We start from the raw sequence: 27,554 nt of genomic DNA, 5'->3' as shown, positions 1-27,554 counted from the left end.
TGAGTGCCTAGTACAACAAGTAAAGGGACAGTAATTACAGGAGTAACATTTTAAAATTGGTTAAAAAACGCTCTCGGCTTCCGCCTCAGGAGCTCGAGTCTATCTCAATGCGCGGCGCTTGTAGTCAGCGCTATTTGTAGGGCGGCGTCGGGGGGCGTGGCCTCAGGAAGGGGCGTGGCCTCCGTCCTCGCCGAGATGGCGGTAGGGAGAAGTTGGTAGCTCTGGGGGCCGCAGCAGCGCTAAATCCACTGCGCGACAACAAGCAGGTACAGGTGAGTGCCTAGTACAACAAGTAAAGTGACAGTAATTACAGGAGTAAAATTTTAAAATTGGTTAAAAAACGCTCTCGGCTTCCGCCTCAGGAGCTCGAGTCTATCTCAATGCGCGGCGCTTGTAGTCAGCGCTATTTGTAGGGCGGCGTCGGGGGGCGTGGCCTCAGGAAGGGGCGTGGCCTCCGTCCTCGCCGAGATGGCGGTAGGGAGAAGTTGGTAGTTCTGGGGGCCGCAGCAGCGCTAAATCCACTGCGCGACAACAAGCAGGTACAGGTGAGTGCCTAGTACAACAAGTAAAGTGACAGTAATTACAGGAGTAAAATTTTAAAATTGGTTAAAAAACGCTCTCGGCTTCCGCCTCAAGAGCTCGAGTCTATCTCAATGCGCGGCGCTTGTAGTGAGAGCTATTTGTAGTGCGGCGGCGGGGGCGTGGCCTCAGGAAGGGGCGTGGCCTCCGTCCTCGCCGAGATGGCGGTAGGGAGAAGTTGGTAGTTCTGGGGGCCGCAGCAGCGCTAAATCCACTGCGCGACAACAAGCAGGTACAGGTGAGTGCCTAGTACAACAAGTAAGGTGACAGTAATTACAAGAGTAAAATTTTTAAATTGGTTAAAAAACGCTCTCGGCTTCCGCCTCAAGAGCTCGAGTCTATCTCAATGCGCGGCGCTTGTAGTCAGCGTTATTTGTAGGGCGGCGTCGGGGGGCGTGGCCTCAGGAAGGGGCGTGGCCTCCGTCCTCGCCGAGAATTCGGTAGGGAGAAGTTGGTAGGTCTGGGGGCCGCAGCAGCGCTAAATCCACTGCGCGACAACAAGCAGGTACAGGTGAGTGCCTAGTACAACAAGTAAAGGGACAGTAATTACAGGAGTAAAATTTTAAAATTGGTTAAAAAACGCTCTCGGCTTCCGCCTCAGGAGCTCGAGTCTATCTCAATGCGCGGCGCTTGTAGTCAGCGCTATTTGTAGGGCGGCGTCGGGGGGCGTGGCCTCAGGAAGGGGCGTGGCCTCCGTACTCGCCGAGATGGCGGTAGGGAGAAGTTGGTATCTCTGGGGGCCGCAGCAGCGCTAAATCCACTGCGCGACAACAAGCAGGTACAGGTGAGTGCCTAGTACAACAAGTAAAGTGACAGTAATTACAGGAGTAAAATTTTAAAATTGGTTAAAAAACGCTCTCGGCTTCCGCCTCTGGAGCTCGAGTCTATCTCAATGCGCGGCGCTTGTAGTCAGCGCTATTTGTAGGGCGGCGTTGGGGGCGTGGCCTCAGGAAGGGGCGTGGCCTCCGTCCTCGCCGAGATGGCGGTAGTGAGAAGTTGGTAGTTCTGGGGGCCGCAGCAGCGCTAAATCCACTGCGCGACAACAAGCAGGTACAGGTGAGTGCCTAGTACAACAAGTAAAGTGACAGTAATTACAGGAGTAAAATTTTAAAATTGGTTAAAAAACGCTCTCGGCTTCCGCCTCAAGAGCTCGAGTCTATCTCAATGCACGGCGCTTGTAGTGAGAGCTATTTGTAGTGCGGCGGCGGGGGCGTGGCCTCAGGAAGGGGCATGGCCTCCGTCCTCGCCGAGATGGCGGTAGGGAGAAGTTGGTAGTTCTGGGGGCCGCAGCAGCGCTAAATCCACTGCGCGACAACAAGCAGGTACAGGTGAGTGCCTAGTACAACAAGTAAAGTGACAGTAACTACAGGAGTAAAATTTTAAAATTGGTTAAAAAACGCTCTCGGCTTCCGCCTCAGGAGCTCGAGTCTATCTCAATGCGGGGCGCTTGTAGTCAGCGCTATTGGTAGGGCGGCGTCGGGGGCGTGGCCTCAGGAAGGGGCGTGGCCTCCGTCCTCGCCGAGATGGCGGTAGGGAGAAGTTGGTAGTTCTGGGGGCCGCAGCAGCGCTAAATCCACTGCGCGACAACAAGCAGGTACAGGTGAGTGCCTAGTACAACAAGTAAAGTGACAGTAATTACAGGAGTAAAATTTTAAAATTGGGTAAAAAACGCTCTCGGTTTCCGCCTCAAGAGCTCGAGTCTATCTCAATGCGCGGCGCTTGTAGTGAGAGGTATTTGTAGGGCGGCGGCGGGGGCGTGGCCTCAGGAAGGGGCGTGGCCTCCGTCCTCGCTGAGATGGCGGTAGGGAGAAGTTGGTAGTTCTGGGGGCCGCAGCAGCGCTAAATCCACTGCGCGACAACAAGCAGGTACTGGTGAGTGCCTGGTACAACAAGTAAAGTGACAGTAATTACAGGAGTAAAATTTTAAAATTGGTTAAAAAACGCTCTCGGCTTCCGCCTCAAGAGCTGGAGTCTATCTCAATGCGCGGCGCTTGTAGTCAGCGCTATTTGTAGGGCGGCGTCGGGGGCGTGGCCTCAGGAAGGGGCGTGGCCTCCGTCCTCGCCGAGATGGCGGTATGGAGAAGTTGGTAGTTCTGGGGGCCGCAGCAGCGCTAAATCCACTGTGCGACAACAAGCAGGTACAGGTGAGTGCCTAGTACAACAAGTAAAGTGACAGTAATTACAGGAGTAAAATTTTAAAATTGGTTAAAAAACTCTCTCGGCTTCCGCCTCAAGAGCTCGAGTCTATCTCAATGCGCGGCGCTTGTAGTCAGCGCTATTTGTAGGGCGGCATCGGGGGCGTGGCCTCAGGAAGGGGCGTGGCCTCCGTCCTCGCCGAGATGGCGGTAGGGAGAAGTTGGTAGTTCTGGGGGCCGCAGCAGCGCTAAATCCACTGCGCGACAACAAGCAGGTACAGGTGAGTGCCTAGTACAACAAGTAAAGTGACAGTAATTACAGGAGTAACATTTTTAAAGTGGTTAAAAAACGCTCTCGGCTTCCGCCTCAGGAGCTCGAGTCTATCTCAATGCGCGGCGCTTGTAGTCAGCGCTATTTGTAGGGCGGCGTCGGGGGCGTGGCCTCAGGAAGGGGCGTGGCCTCCGTCCTCGCCGAGATGGCGGTAGGGAGAAGTTGGTAGTTCTGGGGGCCGGAGGCAAGATATCTACGTGACACTCTCTGCATTTTCTAGGGCCAGGCGCATCTTTGTGATTCGAACCCTGGTCAGAGGAAGAGCTATAATCACCAGCCTGAGATGGATTGGGTGCCAATGAAGAGGAGGAGGTGATATTGTCATGTTCTGCAGCGAGAGAATTAGCCAACCCCTCAAAATCAGTGGCGTGGGATCCCTTAGGGACCTTCCCACTGGTCTTTGGATGTAAAGGAGGGGTAGGCAGCCAACCCTGGTGATCAGCATAGCGACAGAGGTAGCATATCAGGGGCTCGATGGCCCTTACCAGGGCTTTGTTGACTGAATGCTGCTCCCTAACATCCAAAGCATCCACCAGGTCCTGCTCCAGAAACCAAGCTGTGTCCTCATAATAGTAACCTTCTTCGTAATATTCGGCCATACTGGAGATATCTGGGTATCAGATGTTAAGTTGTCCCAGGAGGGTAGGAAAAGAGACCAAAGAGCAATAGAGGAAGTAACTCTCAATAAGGAGCAATCAGGGGGAGCTTCAGTTCCAACACCAAAGCAGGCAAAAGAACAAAAACAAAAAAATCATTAGAGTGGATGGAGTGCCTGCTACAAACTACAGGCAAAGCCTATGGAAATTATTCCAACCCTGTTCATTCAACATAGGCAACAGGGCATTTACCGGGAGCAAGGCATGAGGGCCAGTATAAGGAAGGCATAAAATGCATCTCCACACATTCAACTTAAGCCTCTAAACACAAGAGGTAGATAAAAAGGCTGTCACGCATTCTTGGGGCTGCCCTACGTGCAAATATAGAAAGAGGAACGCGCATCAGGCAGACGCGCATCCTCGCTCCCTTCTCCCACTCCACAAGCAATAGACGCCAACAGCGAGGAGGCAGGAGGCAGAGCTCTCCCTGAGGACCACAAACAGGAACAGTGACAAATCCTAATAAATCAGTGATCAAAAGTGACACGCCCTAATCAATCAGCAGCATGCGAGTGGCGTGGCAGGACCACACATACACGCGTGATAAAGCAAGCAAGAATCATACGTAAAGAGCGTGCGCAGAGCCAACAAGCATTGGCATTGCCAATAGGTCTCGCTTGGGGACCGCCTTCACAAAACCTAATTAAATAATAGTGTGTGGCAGACTTATCCAACAAAAGGAAGATTGGTGCTTCCTGTTCACGTGGAGTGCGCTCGTGAACAGCCTCTGTCTCCAGACCCTGTCTAAGCAATTAAACGTTATGGACTTTCGACTAATTGAACAGTTGTAGCTTGCAGACGCCGAGGTGTGCATAAAATCCAACATTAAATGGGACCTGGCCGTTTGCTAGTACTTAGGGGCTCATTTAAAAAGAATTCGTGTAGAGCAAGAAACACAAGTCATTTATTTGTATTTATTTAAATAATGGGATTTTATATAGCGCGAACATTACCCGAAGGTGTCAGCGCATTACAAAAGAACCAGTTGCAATACATAAGGAGTTAGGATTACATGAGTTACATAAAAGATACAAACAGAAAAAATTGCAAATGTACAAGTTGTAAAGTCACACGGAAGAGATACAAACAGAAAATTGCAAATGTACAAGTTGTAAAGTCACTCAACGAAGGGATACAAATGGATAAAGTCTAAGAATCACATAGAAACGGTAGAGTACACGAGTTGGAATAACAACAACATACTTCCAAAACAAGCCAAAACAAATGGAAGCAAATGGTGGGGGCCTGAAGGAGGAGGGGGTGCGAGGGATGAGGGAACACGGCCTGGGGGAAGCTGGCTGGGGAGAGAATGCAGAGCGCACGCTGGGCGAAGCCCTTTGATGTGCTGTGAGCGGCCGGAATGAATGATTAGGGGAGGAGAAGCGGGAAACTGAAAGTACGGCCGGCCTGCGGCCGGCCATGAATAATTAGGGGAGGAGAAGCCCTGGCCGTGAATGCGCGTGCATGTTGCTCACGTGGTTCACATGAACTGCAAGAAAACGCCATGAAAACACCAGCAAAAGCTGGTGGTTTCATGATGTTTTCGCCGCTTGAATTCTCGCTCCGCTCGATGCGCATGCGCGCATCGATAGGTCGCGAGACCTAAAAACGAATAATGAATCAAACCCAGTAATGTTAATATGGCAAAAATGAAGAGTGCACTTAACTTGCTGCGATGCAGCAAAGAAATAGGAAGTTCATGGGATGTTGAGGAATTATATAAGGCTGGGCAGGGTTGGATTGGGGACATAATTCGGCCCGGCAGCCAAACAAATAGGTGGCCCACATTTGCAGATCGCAACGTTTCGTAATACACTGCTTAGTTAGGATAATGGAGCTAAATGATGACAAACATTTGCAGTAATAAAATTATTGTAAAGCATATAAGGCCAGTACTTTAATAGGAAATTCAAATTCCAATGAAAAAAAATACTTTAGAAGCACAGAATCCAAAAATACTAGGAACTCACTTTTAATTGTGGTTTTTTTCCATACGTTTGTTGTGGCTGTTTTGATTCATGTTCACTGGGGAACATAATATGGAAAAGACTTAAACTGCCTTTTACACTCACTTTTTTATGATATTCATTTTATTTTTTCAGTACTTAAGAGAGGCCCTCCAAAGTTCAAGACTACTGAAAGATGTGTCTGTTTTTTTGTTCTACTTGCGGCTAGCATCATGTGTACTATCAGAGAAAGTGAATGATGCTAGTGTGTTAAGGCAAAAATTAACAAAAAATAGTGTCACTTTCCTTACATGCAGATTTCTGTAGCATGAACTAATCCCAAAGGCATTGGAGCGCTTTACGTGAGCACCAGATAACATTACAGGGAGACATATTATTTTTTTTAGGTTCATGTTTTATAAGTGATTTGCCCAGAATCAGAGGATGTCAAACTGACGCTGGGACTTGAACCTGGTTTCCCAGTTTCAAAGTTAACTAAGGCCACAATCTGTCCCTGTTGACAGTAACTGGTATCTTGCAGACAAAGAAGAAAAGCCGAGAGTGAATTATCTCCGCTGCTTGCATGGAGTGGAGGAGGAGGAAAATAAACTGAGGAGCTCCCTCGCTGGCCTTCACCAACCCCCACCAGCGGATGCTTCTGTCCTCTCCCCTGCTGCAGACCCCTGAAAAGTAAGTGCTTTTGGCTTCCCAACCGCAGCTTCTTCAGGCCTCTGTCACACCTGGAGGAAGGCAGGCACACCTCATGCCGTGACAGTCGGAGAGCAGCCCAGTTTCACTCTGCCTGACATTAGCCCACTGGCCTGACTTCATGTGAATGGTGTCATGTTTGTTAAGGCTGTAAAAACAGACTATCATGCTGTGCACCGGGGGTGGAGTCCTTAGCAGACCAAAACAAGCATTGGCATAGCCAATAGGTCTCGCCTTTGGGACCTTATAAGTGTTTAGACATGCAACAGTTGATGTTGTTGCACCGAGGATATTGTACTGCAAAACTAAACATTTATAAGGTTTCAAAAGCGAGACCGCGAGACCTATTGGCTATGCCAATGCTTGTTTTAGCATATTCGTACCGTCCCAATGCAATGACTTTGGGCCTCATTGAAGCCTTGGGAATCATAGGGCTTGCAAGGGCAGCATCACCTCCTTTCCTCAAAGGTATCCTTGTATATGGAAATTGGGTCAGTGGGCAGATGGAAAACAGCAGGAGAGAGTGCCAAAAGGAGCTGGGGGGAAGGAGTCTACGAGGAGGGGCGCTGGCCGCACGGGCGCTGCCGTGGACAGGCAGGCATGGTGGTCTGAGCCGTGGGGAGCATGCATTGGTGCCGTGTCCCTGGAAACGGATGCCTTCCAGGTCGCAGTGTGGAGCATGTCCGGGTCACCGTATCTGCAATGAACATGATGCTTGGGGTGTCTTTTTAGGAGCTCGTGAGCAGACATGGGAGAAAAATACATGCAAGCCCACTCACTGATGCATGCAGAAATGCGAACCTTTCTGGCCTCCACCAAGAGCAGAGCTCTAGCAGGCCGTTGGCTGGTGCTCAGTCAAGAAAATGTTTCTACCTCTGAAGATGCGACTCTTTCCGGAGGCAGACACAACTAACAAGCATTTACAATGCAACAGTTTCGCCTTTGGAAAAGTTAGAGCTATTGGCATTGTGAATGACAACATTTTTATTTATGTGTTGGCTTTGACAACATAAATAAATGGCATTGTCATTTACAAAGCCAATAGCCTAATCTCTCGCAAATGGTAGAATTGGTAGACAATTAAAGTGGGGTTTAAGAACAGATATAGTCGTATTCTGAACATGTATGTTTTCTTTATGTGAATATTTTCAGAATAAATATTTTACCTTTTGGAATGGGTTTTAGCATCCCACACGTAAACAACAATTTTTCAGTATCTATGAACGTAAAGAAAACAACCAGGAAGAAGAAATAGGACTACAAGTTATACATTTTTCTTCATTGCATCATCCGGGTTTCTCACTGAATAGAAAGACATAAAAATACTTTTAGGAGCTATTATAGACGCAAAGAAACTAGAATATTGCTTAGTCTGAGGAGGATGTCCTCATTACAGAAAAACCTCCATCTGAGCCGAACATCACAGTCTCTGATAGCGTTGGATGTGATGACCTCCCACATTCATCTACCTCTGAACGTCAGATTGCATATTCTTTTATTTATTGCAGCATTTGTATAGTGCATCTGTGAAGGTCTAGAACAATAGAGTTGTATTTTTGACACATGGTCTGGCTGCTAATTGTAAGGCAGCTCTGAGTGAGGCTGATTATGTAAATGGAACAGTAGCCAGTATAGCGTTCCTAGAGTCCCCGCCTAAGATGGTAAGTGTATGTACAGCAGTTTTAGGTTGGTCGGGTGAGATGAGTTTACTGCATATGAGATCACTGCAGGAGGGTTGCACACGAAAGGGCCACGGGCGTGTGAGGTGAGGCCAGGGATCAGTTTCTCGTTTGTTTGCTCCACAGAAATTAGCCAGTTTCCCAGCCCCAAATGGCCACCATGACAGATTCCCTTGTGATAGGTTAGGGAATGTACTTGATAGCGCTGATGGCATAAACAAAAACACACAGGACATCTTTGAACGAATACAGATGGGTAAATACGCTGTATAGTTAACTGGCACATGTAGGCATGCTGTGTACTCCTAGAAATGTTCATTCTTGTATGTGTTTAAATATGTGCGCGCCTAGGACCAATGGGTGCTCTGTCAGTGCACGCGCCATTGAAGAAGCATTTAATTTATGAGTGTCTACACACCAGCGTCAGCACAGACTGGTTTTATGTTCATATTTATTCTCCTCTATAAGGCGAACTTTCCCACTCCGTTACTGTGCGCATGTACGTCTCCCCGTATTGCACTGCGTGCGTGTGCGAGCCCACAGTGTGCCCTGCCATGTGCATAAAGCCTTCTGTGTGACTAACGCATGCACAGCAAATCTCAATAATGAATACTGCTACCCTCTGCCCGCGTCCATACAGGACGAGCTCACGATTGCGCGCCCCTTAGAACCCACAGAGCGTCGCACCGCAGACGCGGGTCCCTGATGTACCCCCCCCAAGCGAACCCCTCCCACCTGAAAACGCCCCCTCACCGGATGTAGTCACTAATTCAGACACAGGCTGGGTGTGCCCGACAAGTTGCCCTGCAGGGAGCAAACACACTTTCCAGGGGGTGGGGGGAAGCTTGGATGTACCATAAACATGCAAGGGGGGGGGGGAGCGTGTGTGAAACTTGGACTTGCGTACAGATAATCAAAGAGGGGCCACAGGTGAAACTAGGGAGTACCCGAGTACTCATAAACATGCAAAGAGGGGTCCCGGGTGAAAATAGAACGGAGGCCTGCACCCGCAAAAAAGTACAATTTGCAACACACTAGATACAACGTGTGTATTTTTTAATAACCGCGAAGGTATAGTGCACATGTTAAAAAAAAAGAGCATGCACGTGCTTAAAGACAGTATAATGAGCACTTCAGCGCTTAAGAGCGCAATGCACAATTTCCGCCCGTTTATAATGAGATTCGGTGATTTATTATATGCATGCACTAACACTATAGAACCTTTCTCTGCGCCTGTGTGCACACAGGGTACGAAGCGGCACATATGATCTAATTCGCACATATGTGTGCCATTGTTGTATGCAGGTCTATTGGTTTTTGTATTTACTTGTTTTAAAATAATGTTGAAATATTATTGATATGAAATATAGCATGCATTCCGCTCAGTTGCGTAAAGAAACTTGGGGAGAGATAGAGGATGGGAGGGGCCTGCACAGTACACTTTATTTCCTTCCTACAAACACTGTTGTTCTGCTACTTGAAAAGACTACAAGTCACCCCCTCACAGGGGATTGACGTATAAATAAAATAAAGGGTGTGTGCCCGGAACGCAGTCCTGGTCTGTTCGGATATGTTCCTCAACAGACACCCGAGTGGTCTCTTGCATATACCCCGTTCTGCCTGCCTGCGTGCCCAGCGCGTGCCTGCTGCTGGGCCCTGTGCCCGGTACACGGGCATAAGTACGTTCCTGTACAGATCCCTTTATGCACTCCAATGGCGAAGACCAAACGAAAGCAATGAATTCCGCATTTAAAGCACTGAGGAAGATTACAAACGCTTATAAAATATATACCGTAGCCCTTTCATGCCAACTCGTTGGGTTCTGGTCACGTTAACAATATAGCGACCTTCGACCTTGGTAACAAATATTATATTGTCTCATGATAGCGGCTTCTGGAATAGCGCATTAACTCATCAAATTCGTGTTACCGGAAAACTCTGAATGACATTAGATGGAGTTAAGAAAGGCCTGGTACGTCAGTGTTCACTCTACTGTTTACTGTGCACCACGATGCACTTCCGAGGAGTACCCCCGGAGTAAAGATGCCTGGGAGTGCCATTTAGTGTAACTCGTATTCTGAATTGCAATAAATGTGTTTTACAAAAACAGCCTCACTCCTTCATCGCACGTTCCAGTTTACTGGGGTACATTACAACATTGCACACACATACACCCCCACCATCCCACATCAGAAACTCTTGAACCCAAAGGGATGTTCTAAATGTTCTGCCCATGAAATATCATTGCAGTTTGGTTTCAACACAGTGTTAGCGCGGCCATGCTGCGGACAGTACAGATATAGCACAGAAACTCGCCCCGCCGGTGAATAGGGCTCTCTCTGAATGATTGAGAGAGAGCACGGACCCCAGCACCCCACGTCCTGCGGACTCTTGCATTGTGCACGCATTTGGGGGGTGGAGGTAGTCCCAGATGTTAAAATTAGGAGTGTTGCCACACAGAATAACAAATTCACAAATCTAACATAGTTTAGACAATTTTTGAGTAATTCTATGGCAAACTGATGTAGTACAAATTCTGGCAAAAAAATGAGGTAAAGAAAGGTTTTGCAGTTTCTATTATTTATTGTAAAAGGAGAATTTTGGTCTGCTCGTTTGTCACGATATTGTTAAAATCAAGTTCATACATTTTATTCAAACATAACATTACATATTATTTCAATACACATTTTTATAAAAACATATTTTATATAAAAACAAGAAAAACTGTTGACGCGGCGTTTCGGTGAAAACGTTGGTCACCTTCTTCAGGACAATGCTTTCTTTTTAAAAAACAATCTAATTTGGAAAATATATAAAAAACATTTTATTACAATATTGTACCAGTTTTTGGGGACAAAACCTTCATAACATAATGCAGCAATTCTCTCTATTTTCATAACTTAGAAAAGCAAACTGAGTGTGATTTTCTACAGATTAATGACCACAACAGTACATGTCCTAACATTTGTTATTCTATGGACTCCTGTTTGTTTGACACATTGGTTTTTCAACAAAGGAACTTGGTTCCGGCCTGTTAAATATATCCTAGACAATATACTGTACTCACTTTATGGGTACACTCCAAGTTGCAGCTTGAATTTAATAATAACGTACTGGAAACTTGTTTGTTTCTACCAATTGTTCCGTAGTACTATAACGACAAAAAAGAATTTGATCAATGTTTTTGATATTGGATAGATTTATCTGTCACTAGATTTACTGTAGGTCATGTTTGTACCTTATTCGGGCTGACTCTTTACATATGTCCAGCTGACTCAGGATTTTATTTAAAATATTTCCTGTTGCCTATGCTGAGAACTGTACCCCTTTTTTTGATAAAGCCCTGTCCACTTAGAGCAACAAAAAGTAATTATCCCACCTGTCTGTTCAGTCATTTAGAACCTACCAGAAATTAAATCCCATACTGGAGGAACAGACACCAGCCTAGATCATTGACTGGGTAGAGACCAAAAACAGAATATCATAGTACCACCGAAAGATACTTTTACGAAGGTTAGTACTTGAAGAATCAATCAACTAATTAATAATACAAAAATTAACCTAAAATTGAAGCCATATAAACTTTCTTTCAACGGCGAGGTAAAAAAAATTTGACCTCCAAAACCACAGGAAATATTTTAAATAAAAGCCTGGGTCAGCTGGACATATGTAAAGAGTCCGCCCGAATAAGGTACAAACATGACCTACAGTAAATCTAGAGACAGATAAATCTATCCAATATCAAAAACATTGATCAAATTCTTTTTTGTCGTTATAGTACTACGGAACAATTGGTAGAAACAAACAAGTTCCCAGTACGTTATTATTAAATTCAAGCTGCAACTTGGAGTGTACCCATAAAGTGAGTATAGTATAATGTCTAGGATATATTTAACAGGCCGGAACCAAGTTCCTTTGTTGAAAAACCAATGTGTCAAACAAACAGGAGTCCATAGAATAACAAATGTTAGGACATGTACTGTTGTGGTCATTAATCTGTAGAAAATCACACTCAGTTTGCTTTTCTAAGTTATGAAAATAGAGAGAATTGCTGCATTATGTTATGATGGTTTTGTCCCCAAAAAACTGGTACAATATTGTAATAAAATGTTTTTTATATATTTTCCAAATTAGATTGTTTTTTAAAAAGAAAGCATTGTCCTGAAGAAGGTGACCAACGTTTTCACCGAAACGCCGCGTCGACAGTTTTTCTTGTTTTTATATAAAATATGTTTTTATAAAAATGTGTATTGAAATAATATGTAATGTTATGTTTGAATAAAATGTATGAACTTGATTTTAACAATATCGTGACAAACGAGCAGACCAAAATTCTCCTTTTACAATAAATAATAGAAACTGCAAAACCTTTCTTTACCTCATTTTTTTGCCAGAATTTGTACTACAACAGTTTGCCATAGAATTACTCAAAAATTGTCTAAACTATGTTAGATTTGTGAATTTGTTATTCTGTGTGGCAACACTCCTAATTTTGACTTCTTTGACACAATCGCCATAGAACAAGGTTGAGTAGGGGGACTATTCATTTAGTCCCAGCTGCTATTATAACTAGAAAAAGGGATCCCTTTCTTATTTGCCGATTATCGACCCATTCCCTTTTTCTCAAAGGGTGCCTCCCAATACAACTTTTTTTGTGGTAGTCCCAGATGTAACAGCACTTAAAGGTGATTGCGTCTCTTAACACCTGTCTGGTTGATTCCTAAAGTGTCGTTTTCCAAGATGGACGCCTCTTCCTCCAGTCTCCTTTTCTCACAGTCAGACCCGTCGTTACCTCTTGGCGCAGCAGCACCCCCCCCGCCCCCCAACCCCGCTCTTCAGCCTGTTTATCGATCCCGTGTCGCCCAGGCAATAAAAGTGCTGTTCCTAGAGCCCGGGCACCGGCCCTTCTTTGTGGAGAGTTCGGAGGGCTGGTTAAGAAGCAGCAGATATATTTATGTTATCAGCACGTAAGTGCAAGAGACTCCCAGACATTATCTGTGTTTAAAGTGCACATTAGCCAGGGACACATGATTAGGAACCAGAGTCCCACCTTGGTAGCCCAACCCGTGAGTGAAGCACCTAGCGGAAAGATGGTCTCTGTGTCGGCTTTCACTTCCGGTTATTTGTTCTCCGGTGCAAGGTATGCACGAGAGGCGGCACAGTGAGTGTAGACTAGATACGTCGCTCGATTGTAAAGCGATGTGACACCTCTGGGTACAGTGCGAGGCTATATAAAATCACATAAAGAATAAATAAACGTGACCTCTTGCTGCACATACTCCTTGCAAAGGACGGCTTTGTGCGGGGCGCGACAAGACGCCCTGGGCCCTAATGCACGCGCGCCCAAGAAGTGGTTCAGACACTCGGCCGGGCATTGAGAAGCCAGCATTATTTTTAAGTAAAGACAATCAATTCACAATGCACGGACAGCGGGAGGGGGGACGGGAAAGGCACGGACAGCGGGAACGGGAACGGGCACACAGACAGCGGGAGGGGGGGCGGGAACGGGCACACGGACAGAGGGAGGGGAGCACTCACCAGGACTTCTTCCGGCGGCGGTCGGCCTGGAGGAATGGCCCCAAAAAAACAACAACAAAAAAACAAATACACCACCGCCCACCGCCGCATGACGATCGCAAGGGGGCGGGATGAGTAAAAATCGCGGGAACGCCCACAAATCTGCTCCGGCAATGACGGACAGATCGCTCTTCCAATGGCTAGCCTCCATTTATGGAGCTAGCCAATGGAAGAGAAGGCGGGACGAAGTGCACCTACTGTGAAACATAAGTTTTCGCTTGCGCGATACTGCTTGCACAGTAAACGCCAGGCGAAACCTAAAAAGGGGTTTTCAAAGCACAGCTGAGATTTGTAGGACTTTTTAAAATCTAGCGCCTTATCTGCGGGGAGGACCTGGAGAGAGGCGCTCGTAATTGAGTTCGGGACGGTCTAGGCAAAGAGAGAGATAGTGAGAGAGAGAGAGGGGAGCTGAGAATAAAGAGAGAGAAAGAGGAAAAGGACGAAGTGTGAAAGGGGAGAGAGGAAAAAGAGAGGGAATGAGAATAGGAAATGGAGAGAGACGAGGATAGAGGAAAGAGAATGCAATAGAGGAACTGGGGGAGGAAGAATGAGAGAAAAAGTGAGATAGCGTGGGATTGAGAGGGGGTTTGGGGTGGAGTCAGGAGTTCAAAATGCTTAGCGCCTGTTCTAGAGGTGAGGGGGCGGGACTCGTTCCGAGCTTCACACGAACTCTGAAGGCACACTCGAGATCAAGCCACTGACAACTGTCTGGTGATGCCAAGCGAACAAAAGCAACAGAAAGCCAACATCTGGGCACTGGAGCTGCTCACCAGACTGGTAATGCCCGCTACAACCCCACAACAGCGCTGCCACATTTCCTCTGCCACCAGCTCTTGGATAAAACATCACAGATAGACAAAAGACATATGGTGAAGCAAGCGTCACCCCTTCATCTGGGGGAGACACGACCTGGTCGGTTTCTGTATGTGTACGTTTTTAAGATGTAGTTTACCATGGCACCCGGTTGCACAATACTACACAAAACAGCAAGAATTATACACAAAGCAACACACGCACAGCAGGGTATGTGAAAGGAAAGGTGCTGTATTATATACACTGGGATACAGCAGAGAGTAAAACGCTGCAGTCAGCGGTTCCTCACAAAGGCAGGCGCCATAATCTGTTTGGGTTTCAAGGACCCGGTTCTGCATGTAAATGGGATAATAATCTGGAGAGAATCAAGGGATTGTGCGCAGTCAGAAGGCGTGCTTCAGTGGGCTTGGCGCCAGCCATGAGTGATTGATCGGACTCACACAGCACAGAACACGACGCGAAGGGAGTCATCACGGGCCAGCCCCTGGCAGGGGAGAACTGAAGGTGAGAGAGGAAAAGCGCCCAAGTTCACAAACTGCACCAGCAGGGGAGCGGATAAAAACACTGCAGGAGAGGGAGGTGAGGTAGGGTGGGGGCGTAAACTGTTTTCAAGCACTTGTGCTTGCGGACATATTACTTCCTATTCTACTCTTTATTTACTTCTGTAACCTTGGGTTTCACTGTAGTGTGCTATGCACTGAAAAGTGTATCTTCGCCACGTCAGTGGTAGTAAGTGCTATATAATTACAATTTACAATTATAAATGGCAGATATTTTTAATCCCAACGGTCGTCCTGCCAGCATTAGAAAACAACCACCAAATCAACCAGGAAATCTTCAGTGTCAGACATGTCAATGTGCCGTGGCAAAACTGAAGCAATCCTCTGACCCACACATACAACACCAAGTTTCCCATGTAGGTCACACGCCAACCATTCACTGCATCATAGTGCACTCTAGGTTGCAGCAAAAGAGAAAAGGGCTGCACAACACTTAGGGACCCACACTAGTGCAGTGGATCCAGCCTTCCTGAAGGGCCTGAAGCTGGCTAGTGATGGAGAGGAAGCGGCATAGGGTAAGAGGAAGTGAAAGGTGCGGTGGGTATCAATGAGAGCGGAGCACTAGCATGTGAGGACCAGTAACGGAAAACAGTGAGTGACAGGGGTTGGGGGAAAGTAGAAGTGATTTGCAGTAAGTGATAGGAGAGTTTAAGTGACATGCTGGGGGACAGATAGAGAAATAGAGAAATAGAGAGGCTGTGCAAGGAGAGGTTAGCTATGGCAGCAATAGCTACCAGGAGGACATCAGAGACGTGGGTTTCAATAGAGGAGATGTTCCCTGATGGAGTGGGTGGGTAGTGACAGAAAAGGTTGATGCTGATAGGAGGTGGGCATTAATAGGATGCTAGGGCAGTGACAAAGGAAGTAATCTGTGTTGGTGAAGATGTGCAGTGACGGGAAAGGTAAACACTACAGGAGAGGTGACACTTAACCGCAGAAGCTGACTTTCCAGAAATCGAGGCAGGGAGATAACGGGTGGGCTGTGAGTGACAGGAGAGGGAGATAATGACTAGATGGAGGGGTAGTGACAGGAGAGAGTTGGCCAGTGGTGGGAGAGGGGTAGTGACGGGAGATCTGGACACTGATGTGAAAGGTGCTCAGTGGCAGAATAGGTGGACATCGGCTTGCGATGTGTATACATTTGAAAGACGTTAACAGTGCGAGGTGGAGAGGTAGTATTTAAAATCTGAAGTGATAGGACAGGGTTCCATGAACAAGATAGCAAGGGAGCAATGAGCGACAAGACACAAGTGGGGGGGGGGTGGGAGAGTGCACGTGGGCAGCACACACAGGAGACAACTCTTGCAGCTGGGCGGGCTTGAGCCTTGAAGAAGTAAACAAGTGGGAGAGGTGGGGGGAGTTTACGGGTGCGCTAAGCAGCAGCTGTTGGCTCATTTTCAAAGCACACACTCGTGCTTGTGGCGCGACGCTGCGCACTCCTGCAAGCTGTATGCCGCCACAAGCACGAGTATGTGCTTGGAAAAAGAGCTGTACGACGGCTTAAGGTCTCCTAAGCAGCGCTTGCGCGCAGCGTAGGCGAGACCTAAAAAACGGCTCATCAACTGGCCTCAGGCAGAGGCCCATCAGCTGATGTTCACCTTGCCAATCGGAGGCTGGGTCTCCATGGGGCTGATCAGGTGACTGTATGGAATTATGGCAAATATGTTTCAAGAAACTTAAATGTGATTGGCTGCTGTCTGAAGTAGTAAATCGCACAAATAAATAAAAGAAAGAGAAGCCTAGTCGGAGCCTCCAGGCCTTACACAGTGATATGCTGCTAGACTTTCTTTGCAGGAGGCATTAACCCTCTGCGCTCCTTTGTGGTGAGAGTTAAAACTGCCAAGAGAGAAAACTCCGCCCTCTCTCCAGCGGGAGCCTCACTCCCTCTGTCTCTACAAGCCTCACGGCGCTTGGAGATGAAACCTCTGCTTTGGAGCGCCCCTGGGGCTGCAGCTCAACTGACTGAAGCAGGTCGCGCGCTGGCTGCAGACTCATACAGGGCGTCACTTCCGGCGGTTCACGGGTGTAGATCTACGCATGCGCTCAGCTCCGGTCAGGTGTTTGTGACAATGGAAGTTCAAATCGACGTATTCGCGGAGCTGCGGTTACTAGTATGTGAAGACTGCGTATGCGCTGAGCAGAGATTTCTATTTGTAAACCATCATGTTGAAATCTAGGCATGCGCCGAGCCCAGGTTAAGAGTTGATAATGGCACCGGAAGTCGTATCGGTAAAGTACCGGTGGAAAATGGTACCGGAAGTTAATAACGGCGCATGCGCTCCGCCCTGTTCACTAACACCGGAAGTTTAGACGCGCGCATGCGCTGACCTTCAGCCACTTGTTTTTATTGAGACTAGGGTTATAGGTGTGCGCATGCGCACTGTGATCCGTCGTGGGCCCTGGCCCCAGGGTGTGGCTGCCGACAACAAAGAGCAGGATCCCTGGACTGAGTGCACTCAGTATCACTGCTCGTGCTTTATACGACTTCGCGTGCACCAGTGAGTCCTGGACTAGACACCTTTCCTAGCAGCCAATCCCAGGGGCCCCCGTGTGACACACGGCAGCGGCCTCCAGCACAGGGGCTCCAGGTAAGCAGCCGCTCTCACACGGTGGCAGTGAAAACGAGCTCCACACTCCTATAAATAGTGGTTTTCCGAGGTTTTGAACCGCCCACGCCCATTAAGGGGGGTGAAAACACCCCTGGACATCGGCACCAGCCACAGCAAGCTTTTTTATGGAGAGGGGGGGGGGGGTGCAAAAAAATCCCTAGCACACGTAAAAGTTTTAGAAGCACAATCAAATGACCGTAGTAACTTCTTATGAAAACACAAATATATAGACTGGTCAAAGGAGATTTCTTCAATCTTTTATTCTTAGCGTAGAACCTTCTCAGGTATGAGGTCTCTGACAGATCGAGAGCCAACACGTGTTTCGTCGCATCCGTTACACATACATGCGACTTTTTCAAGGCTCCATCGTCTTCAATATGCAAATGTTAACATGTGGTGATATTTCCGACCCACACGGTCCTCCAGCATTGGGAAATCATTGTGGTAGGGTCCAATTAATGACAGTCGCTCTGTAATGTATGATTATGCAAACTTCTCAATTTCCTCCGTGACTCGTGCAAACCCCTCACGCTGGCATCCTCGAGTACGAGGGGGTGGGGATTCAAAAGTTCCTCTTAGGTACTTCTTGGCGGGCCCGTCCCCTCCTCACACTGGAAGAGTTTTGTTCAGGTTGGTAGGTGTGTCATTTTGCAGCGAGTCATTGGTTATTTTGAGCGCGTTCAATAGAAATAAAGAGGAGGGACGGGGAAGCAGTGCAGACGTACAGCAGTGTATGGGGTCCTCGGAGTTGGGGAGGGGCAAGGGTGATCAGGAAGCAGGGGAGGGCGGAGCTGAGTAAAAGTTGTGTATGGGGTCCTCAGGGTGGGGTGGAGCAGTGGAGGGAGGTGCAGAAGTGAAACTGTGTATGGGGTCCTCAAGGTTTACCAGAAGCAGGAGGTAATCAGGGAGCAGACAGGGCAGTGCAGATGTAAAGTTATGTATGAGGTGTGGAGGGGCTGGAGATGATAGGGGGATCAGGCAGGAGTTGACCTCTTGGGTGGGGAGGGGTATAGGGTGATCGGAGAGTAGGTGTGGGCGGTGCAGAGGAAAAGCTTTGTATGGGGTCCTCAGGGTAGGGTGGAGCAGGCAAGGGTGGTGCCGAGGTAAAGCTGTGTATGAGCACCTCTGGGGTGGGGAGTAGCAGAGGGTGATCAGGAAGCAGGGGGGGTCAGAGGTAACGCTGTCTATGGGGTACCCTGGAGTGGGAAGGGCAGGGGGTGATAGGAGGACCGCTTCTAGAGGGTAGGCCAGGCCAACCGAAAGGAGCCCATGGCACACCTGAGGTCCTTCACAACTGGGCAGCCACTGAATGCTCTTGTATGTGATGCTTCATGTAAGGCCTGCAATCGTCTTTCTCTGCCTAATTACTTAACTTTCATGTTAGAATGCAATGACTGGGCCTGGTTGAAGGTGTGAAATCAGCAGGGATGGAAGCTGCTGATTTTATGCACAAAGTGGCAGCACATGCCCACTGTAGCTGAAACGACAGCACACTGGTGTAACAGGGTACTCGCATGACAAAATCTGTGACCTGAGGGAAAGTAAATAAAATTGGCATACTTTAGAACACATGTAACTTAGTGGTTTAATTTTTGCCTGGTTGTGCTATAAAAATAACAGATATAACTATTGTCCAAATTGTACCACTCCATTTAACCACTTTTGAAAGGTGACAGGCTGTGTCTGTCTAAACAGGCAATTAACAAAATAAATTATGCATTCTGACATCAAGTAAAAGTCAGAACATAGTGATCACTGCGTAAATCACAGGATCTCTGTGTGTTATAAGATGGGTTTATGTACACGGTTGCAATTGCCACCATTGGGGATTTTACTCTAATACGTATGTAACTTGCAAGACACTGGCTCAAATCCCAACAATGGTATTTCAGAATTTCATCCTTCTCTGATCCATAATTTAAGTATCACTAAGTCGGCAATTAGGAACATGTGTCATTTATAGTAACACAAAATAGCAACACACACTAAACCAAGCAGCACACTAGCACAAGTTAAATATTTATATAATGAAAAACAAGAAAGGTATTCATGGAGCTTAAAAATACAGTGGTGTAGGTCACTACATATAAAAACAAGTCTGAAACCTTCAGAAACACATCAGTAAACGTGCTTTTTGAAAGGGAAATACACAATAGCAACATATAAATATCTTAACTATTCCTGAACACTCTGTGGACTTATGTTGTGAACTATTGGTGTTCATTCAGATTTAGTTAACCCCTTTGCTGCTTGTGAAGGGGCTAAGCCTTTTTTGGCATTTGGGGTACTTTGCTCTTAGGCCCCTGTGGAACCTTCTGTCCACATAAGGTATCCACGCCAAATTTGCTTTCTTATCTTTCAACATCTTGAGGATTCTAAAAGTACCCAGGGTTTGTGGATTTCCCCAGAGGGGACGAGAAATTGGCCAAAATTCAGATTTGTTTTAGATTATTATTTTTTTTAGGAAAAATGGGGAAAAAGTGCTGCAGAACAAAGTTTCAGTTTTTTTTCCCTGCAAAAGGTATCAACAAAGAGTTTGTGTTGCTAAAATCATCATATTGCCAGCTTTCAAGAACAGGCAGACATTTGTCAGTAAACCAATATTTTCTACACAGTTTTGGCATTTTACTGGGACATATCCTATTTTTCCTATTTTATTGTGCTTTCAACCTGCTTCCAGTTAGTAGTAGAAGTGGGTGTGAAAGCAATAATGGATCCCGTAGAATGATCCATTTCTGAAAATTAGATGGAATGATAAATTTAGCAAGGCGTCATTTGTGTAGATCCTTCAAGATGTTTCTACAGAAACTTACAATTGAAATAAACAAATATTAAAATTGATTTGGAAAAAAACAGCCATTTGCTTTAACGTTTTCACCTGTAACTTCTTATAAATATGGTAGATTCTTGAAAGCAATATACTGTTACTTCCACTGGACCCTTCTGGTTGCAGGACTTGTAGGTTCACCAAGAACCCGCGGTACCTAGAGTCAATAACTGAGCTGCGTCTTGCAATGGGTTTTCTTTGGATGTATGACATCACAATGCATGCTTTTACATCGCATGCTTTTACATCGCATGCTTTTACATCGCAACTTTTACAATGCATGCCTTTACAACGCATAGTGTTGAGGGGTGCTGGATAGTGAATAGTTTAATTTACTATTCCAACTCCAGTCCCTGTGGATAGTAGGGGAGGTGTTGGATAGTAAATTAAATCTATTCCCTATCCTAGAGCGCCCCCCAGTGCAATGCGTTGTAATGGTTTGCCTTGTAAAAGTTGCGATGTAAAAGCACTGCGTGGTAAAAGTTGCGTTGTAAAGGATGTTTCCCGTTTTCTTTGTGTATCAGGTATATAGCAATTCATCTGGTGAAATATGAAGAGTGAAAAATAGTTACCAAGGAAACCTATATATTTTCGAAATGGGAACAAAATATAGAGTTTAGAAGCAGTGGTTATTTGCACCTCTCTGAAATTGTAGGTATCATACAAGCATGTGAGTTATAGGACATTTTTCAAAATGACTTCTTTTTTACACCTTGTCTTACATTTAGAAGGCAGAAATGCTAAGAAAGTCAATTGGTAATAACACTTGTTCTGCTAATCTGCGTTCCCCTAAATCTCCTGATAAAAAATGGTACTTCACTTGTGGGGTAGGCCTAGTACCCGCGACAGGAAAGGACCCAAAACGCAATGTGAACACATCACGTTTTTCCAGTGAAAACGGACCCTTTTTTCGCAATGTGCCTAGCTGTGGATTTTGGACCCTACTTTTGCCAGCACCTAGGGAAACCTAGCAAACCTATAACATTATTTAAACTAGACATTCAGGGGTATCAAGGATGAGGTGAGATGGGGGCTCTCATCAGCTTCCATTACCCAGAATCCCTTGCACACCTCAAACTTTGTAAAATAAATCCACATTTTCCTCACATTTCTGTGAGGGAAAGTTTTGGAATCTGTGTGGATTCCACAAACTTCCAGCATTCCCCAAAGTCTCCCGATAAAAATGGTACCTCTTTTGGATAGGTAGGCCTAGTACCAGCCACAGAAACAGCCCGAAACGCAACTTGGACACATCACATTTTTCCTGTGAAAATGGACCCTTTTTTCACGATGTGCCTAGCTGTGGATCTTGGACCATAGCTCTGCCGACACATTAGGAAACCTAGCTAACCTATACATTTTTGAAAATAGACATCAAGTTGAATCCAGGATGGGGTGACTTGTGGGGCTCTCACTAGGTTCTCTTACCCAGAATCCCTTACAAAGCCCAAACTTTGTAAAAAAAAGAAAAAGAAAAAAATAATTGTTTCTCACTTTCTGTCATGGAAAGTTCTATAATGTGCAGGGAGCCACAAACTTCCACCCACCCAGCACTTCCCCAAGTCTCCCGATAAAAATGGTACCTCACGTGTGTGGGTAGGCCTAGTGTCCGGGACAGGAAAGGGCCTAAAGCGTACTGTGGAGACATCAGAAATATTGATTACAAAAGACCTTGTTTTGCGAAGGACTAGTCACCTGCGTTTTTGATCCCGGGCTCGGCAGCCATCTAGGAAAACCTACCAATCACAGATATTTCTGAGATCAAGACACCAGGGGGAGTCCAGTGTGGTGTGACTTGAATGGATCCCCCAAAGTCTTCCTACCCAGAATGTCCTGCAAACCTCAAATTTAGCTGAAAACATTTTTTTCTCACATTTCTGTGTGGGAAAGTTGTGGGTTCACTGGGCTGACACATATTTCCTACCACCCAGCATTCCCCCAGGTCTCACATTAAAAATGGTACCTCACTTGTGTGGGTGTGCCAAGTACCCACAACAGGCAAGGGCCCCAAACGTATTGTGCAGACATAAAACTGATTTATCACAACATGACCTCGTTTTGCCAAGAGGTGCACCTGCGTTTTTGGTCCCAGTCTCCGCAGCCATCAAAGGGAAGTGTGGCTTGCGTTGATCCTCCCCAATGTTTTCCTACCCAGAATCCCCTGCAAACTTCAAATTTAGGTTAAAAAAAATTCAATTTTTCATACGTTTCTGTGTGGGATCACCGTGCCGGCACACATGTCCTACCCCCCAGCATTCTCCTTGGTCTCCTGATAAAAATGATACCGCACTTCTCTGGGTGTTCAATGCAGAATCACCTAAAAACGTATAAAAAAAAATATTTAGTGCTTTGAGTTTGCTGTGCTATTCCCTCAATCCCTGTGTTTTCAGCCCTTCCCAGTCGCAGGCCCTTGGCCCTCCCTCACAAGTGAGGTATCATTTTACTTGGAAGACTGAGGGGAACGCTGGGTGTTAGGACATTTGTGCCAGGCCATGATCCCAGACAGAAGTGTGAGGAAAATGTTTTTTCTTAAGCAAATTTTGAGGTTTGCAAGGGATTCTGGGTAGGAACACGTTGGGGGATCCACACAAGTCACAGATCCCTGGACTCCCCCAGGTGTCTAGTCTTTAGAAATGTCTGAGTTTGGTAGGTTTCACTAGATGGCCGTCGAGCCCGGAACCAAAACCAAGGTGCCAACCTTGCAAAGCCAGGTCGTTTTGCTATAGTTAGTTTTGATGTCTCCACAATACATTTTGAGCCCTTCCCTGCCGCAGGGTACTTGGCCCACCCACACAAGGGAGGTACCATTTTTATCGGGTGACCTGGGGTAACATGAGATGGTAGAAAACTTGTGTCAGCCCAGTGATTCCACAACTTTCTTACACAGAAGTGTGAGGAGAATGTGATTTTTTAGCTAAATTTGAGGTTTGCATGGGATTCTGGGTAAGAAAACGTGGGATCTGCGTAAGCCACACCTCCTTGGACTCCCCCAGATGTCTAGTTTTTAGGTCTCATCTACGCAGCGCACATGCGCTGCTTAGAGAGAGACCTAATGCCATAGGCACAGCTTTCCCAGCAAACATGTGCACGTGTTGCATTGCTTGAAATGGCAACTCGTGCACGTGTGGCGATTTCCTAGCTGGAGCGTGCGGTGCCACCATATGGTCGCGCGCTCCCGCTAGGAAATCGCGCATGCCCCCTCCCCTGCTGCCGAGGCACGCGCTTGTTTTGTTTTGTTTTTTACACGTTCTAAACTTAAATTTTATTTTTACTTTTACTCTTCCAAAATGCTCCCATCGAAAATTGTCAGTGCTTACATGCCATCGATTTCTTCTGTGGGTTATAACTACGTTTAGCCACTAGGTGGTAGCGTTGTACTATATTTGGGTGGAAGATACCTGAAATGCTAGGAGGAATGTGCTTGAAGTGCGTCCACTGTGCTTTAAAAACGCAACAGGAAATTACACTGTTAATGCAATATTTTTGGTCTAATCCTTCCCGAAACGGAGAAATAAATCCATATTTTTGGTAGTCCAAGCGGAAAAAAACATGATTTCCCAGTAGTCGTGCCTTTTTTATGGGATGCTGAGAAGGAATCATTTGGTGCCTTAGAATATCACACATCAGACTTGGGTGCAGTTGCTCTGAAATTCTGGTAGGGCTGGGGCAGGATGAGTCCTGTGTTTTTCTAGCACACAACATGCCTGTAACAAGTCAGTGACAAGGTGGGCAGTGCCTGTGTTTATGCAACTTAAAAGCAGGTCCGGCAACCTCCCACTCTAGAACATGGTACAAGATGTGACCAACAAACCCGGATTGGACATAGCGGCCTTCTGTTGATCGCTCCTTCTCTCACACTTTTTATTTCTTGCTTTCCAAATGTATTTAGTACAGTCTTGTGTTATCCTCTTGTCCTCTGTTCCTTTCTCTAGCTTTTTCTCTTTTGTTTAAACTGTTTCGCATCTTTCGCTCTTCATTCGTCGTTTATTTTCTGCCTAGTTTCTCTGTATGACTTTGTTTTCGTTGATCGCATTCTTGTTCATCTGCTTTCTTTCTCTGTCATATCTCATCTGTTTCATTTTCTCCCTTCTTTTCACTCACTATCTCCATCTCGGCCCTTTCTTTTTACTCGTTCTCCCACCGTCTTCGCCCATCTGTTTCTCCGGTCTCATGGCTCCCTCATCGGGTCCCCTTCCTTTTCTTTCCTCACTTCCCTCCTTATCTTTGCCCTCCCTCCATCCACTGCTTAACATGCCCACTGGCCTCGTCTTATGTTTCACGGATGGCTGTCTCTCATGTTGTATGTTTTGTACTACTGCTTGCACATGGCTACATCGACATGGTGACTATGTGTGCGCTTTAGAAATATGAATTCACTTCCATGCTTTGTGAGCAATATAATAGTGAATAAAATGTATAAAAAATAGTGTATTGTAATAAGCATATAGAACAAGCATTGGCATAGCCAATAGGTCTTGCTTTTGGGACCTTGTAAGTAAGTATAATACTTCACGTTTACATTTACTTTGTATTTAGGATGCAGTAAATGTAAACGTGAAGTCTTACACTTCTGTTTTTTTTTACTTACAAGGTCCCAAAGGCGAGACCTATTGGCTATGCCAATGCTTGTTAGAAATGTCTGGGATTGGTAGGTTTCCCTAGATGGCTGCCAAGACTGGGACCAAAAACGCAGGTGCCCCTTGCAAAATCCGGTAATTTTGTGATAGGGGGCCCTTGCATTTTTGGTACCAGGTTCGGTGACTATCTAAGGAAATGTACCATTCCAAGACATTTCTAAAAACGAGACACCCGTGGGAGTCCAGGCGGGCGTGGCCTGTGTGGATCCCCAACAAGTCTTAAAAAAAAGAAGTGGGGGGAATAACCAAGTTAGGTAGTTTGCAAGTGACATCATGGTGCATGTCACAGTAGCACATGATGCCACAAAGCGTTGCCTTGCACATGGGATCACAGGAAGTGATCTCTCTTGAAGTGATATCCGATATTAAGACCTCACACATATGTTTATCAGGTATATCATGAGTACATTTTAGCTCATTATGAGATTTAACAAATCAGATTTTACTTTGGGCTTGTGCCAATAAAAGTGGTGCAATCTCAACGCAAAATATGGGCCTCAACCAGGGGTGGGTAATTCGTATCGCCCGAGACATTAAGATTTATTGCAAGTGCAAGATGTTTTAATTACTGGTTTGTCCGAAGGAGAATTAGACAGTAAATTATGCTAAACCGTGACCTCTTTAAATTGGCAGTGTGTGTCGTCCACAGTGTAATCATGTAACCCACGCACACATGACACAATTTACAGCAGGAGTGTGCACATGGAGTTTAAGAATTCAAGCTCTGTCTCTTCTGCATGGGGGCTAAACCACGTAACTACACAAAAGATCTGAGACCTTTTTCAGTTAAGTGCAGTGTGTTCACAATGTAAAAGCACAGCATGAACTTTGTGTAGCTCAGAATTTTCCAAACCAGCACATTTAAGAGAGAATGGTCTGTAGTATTTCCTTAGATAACGGTGCGAAAATGGAGCTTTTGCAGCTCAAGAACACTCCCAGCAATGGCAGATAGGAGACTGGCTTCTCTGCTTTTTTTGCTTTTACATGACTTTAAGTTTATTCACCCTTCTGATCCTGCCCTTTCTTGGCTCCACCCTTGGGCCTCTCGTGTTGAACCCAGGTCGATCTCCTCCCCTCCCCTCGCATCCGCTTGCAGTAAAGTACTTTGATTTCTTCTGTCATGCAATTCTTGGGCCCCTCCCTTCACACAGTGCTTGCCATCTGTGCTTGATGTCTCCGTCTCTACTGTCTCAACCAAGTCTACATCAAAGCCCTTACTTTTCCTGTGGGGCTGTCATGCATTCCACAGCCCCAACCCTGTTGCTTTCATTTTGACTAGCCTCTAATTTCTAAACCAGTGCCTGCACTAAGCTCTTTTCTTCCCCCTATGACTCTGCATTTTTTCCTTCACAAGCACCCAGGAATCGGAGGCCAGAATAAGAAAACAGAAGGGGCAAGGCAGAGTTTGCCAGAAGGCACGATTGCAGTGATATATTTACCACAAACTAAAAACCTAAGCCTTGCAGTCTGTGATACAATGTCACCAAAATCTTGCACTTGAAACTATGAGAGGCATTATATGCTGTTCTGTGCAGTGCAAAGCATGAATTAAAAGCCGCACTGAGGATGATTTCTTTAAGTCCGGACAAAAGCCATCGATTAACATCTGCTACGTGATGCGGCCTCACGCCGTCACAGAGACCATAGCCAGGGCCACTGGAATTATGTGATTGAACATCTACGGCGATTTTCACGCAATTATATATTTGCCCCACAATCCATCATCTGCTGCATAATACCCAGATTTTTACAAAAAATACATTTGTTTCTAGCTCAAACGGTTAAAAAAGTTACTGACAATGCATTTTGCTGCGCAGTGGAAGCCTCTTTGCAAAGCTGGACTGGTCACCTTTCTGTTGCTTATTGCTGTATTTGGATGTTCAACCTATACTAATGAGTTGCAACCAATGCCCACAGGGTGATACCAAGGTTAAAAATGATGAAATAATTAACTAATACTATTACAAAATGTGCCGTATTATGTTACATAAATTAGCTTTTTCTTGCTGCATAATTTCCTCAACCCAGCCACATAATGTTGTCCTCTCTTGCCACATAATCCCAGTGGCCCTGGCTATAGCTGCGGTCTGACTGACAACAGGCGTGCCCGCAGGCATTTCAATATCCCACATTTTACCTAATTTACAACAATAACAGGGAAGTCTCTGAAAGCGCTTCTTGTCGCTACTACCCCCTGCAAACATTATTAAAGTTAGGGTTAATAACAGTGCTTCTGTGCTGTTTTGCAACTTACTGTTTTAGGTAGCTCTTATTGAAGTGAGTTAACCTTTAAGTGAGCACTACTAATCTTGCAACATTAGGAAATGGAGGACCAGAAAAATAAAACACTTGCCAGGATTACACAATGTGTCTAAGTGGTGGTGAGTCTGGGTTAGAGGCTCAGTACCTTCATTTGGAAGCTATTAAGCCACATTCCTACAAGAGCCTGGTGCACTACACACTAAGATAAGGCAGGTTTGTGGAATGGTTACCTCAA

The 27,554-nt window shown here is 46.0% G+C and overlaps 1 protein-coding gene across 1 annotated transcript in view; it reads left to right on the top strand.

Annotated features, from left to right (window-relative positions):
• Window positions 1-17,383: 17,383 nt before the first annotated feature.
• The window catches only part of LOC144764056 (uncharacterized), a 46,091-nt gene continuing 35,920 nt past the window's right edge, over window positions 17,384-27,554 (top strand). The window contains 1 exon segment of the mRNA XM_078650209.1: window positions 17,384-17,572. The gene's annotated coding sequence lies outside the window, so the exon portion shown is untranslated.

Source organism: Lissotriton helveticus, chromosome 6, assembly GCF_964261635.1.
Source record: "Lissotriton helveticus chromosome 6, aLisHel1.1, whole genome shotgun sequence".
NCBI classification, from domain to species: Eukaryota; Metazoa; Chordata; class Amphibia; order Caudata; family Salamandridae; genus Lissotriton; species Lissotriton helveticus.
This window is presented reverse-complemented; position numbering and strand designations above follow the sequence as displayed.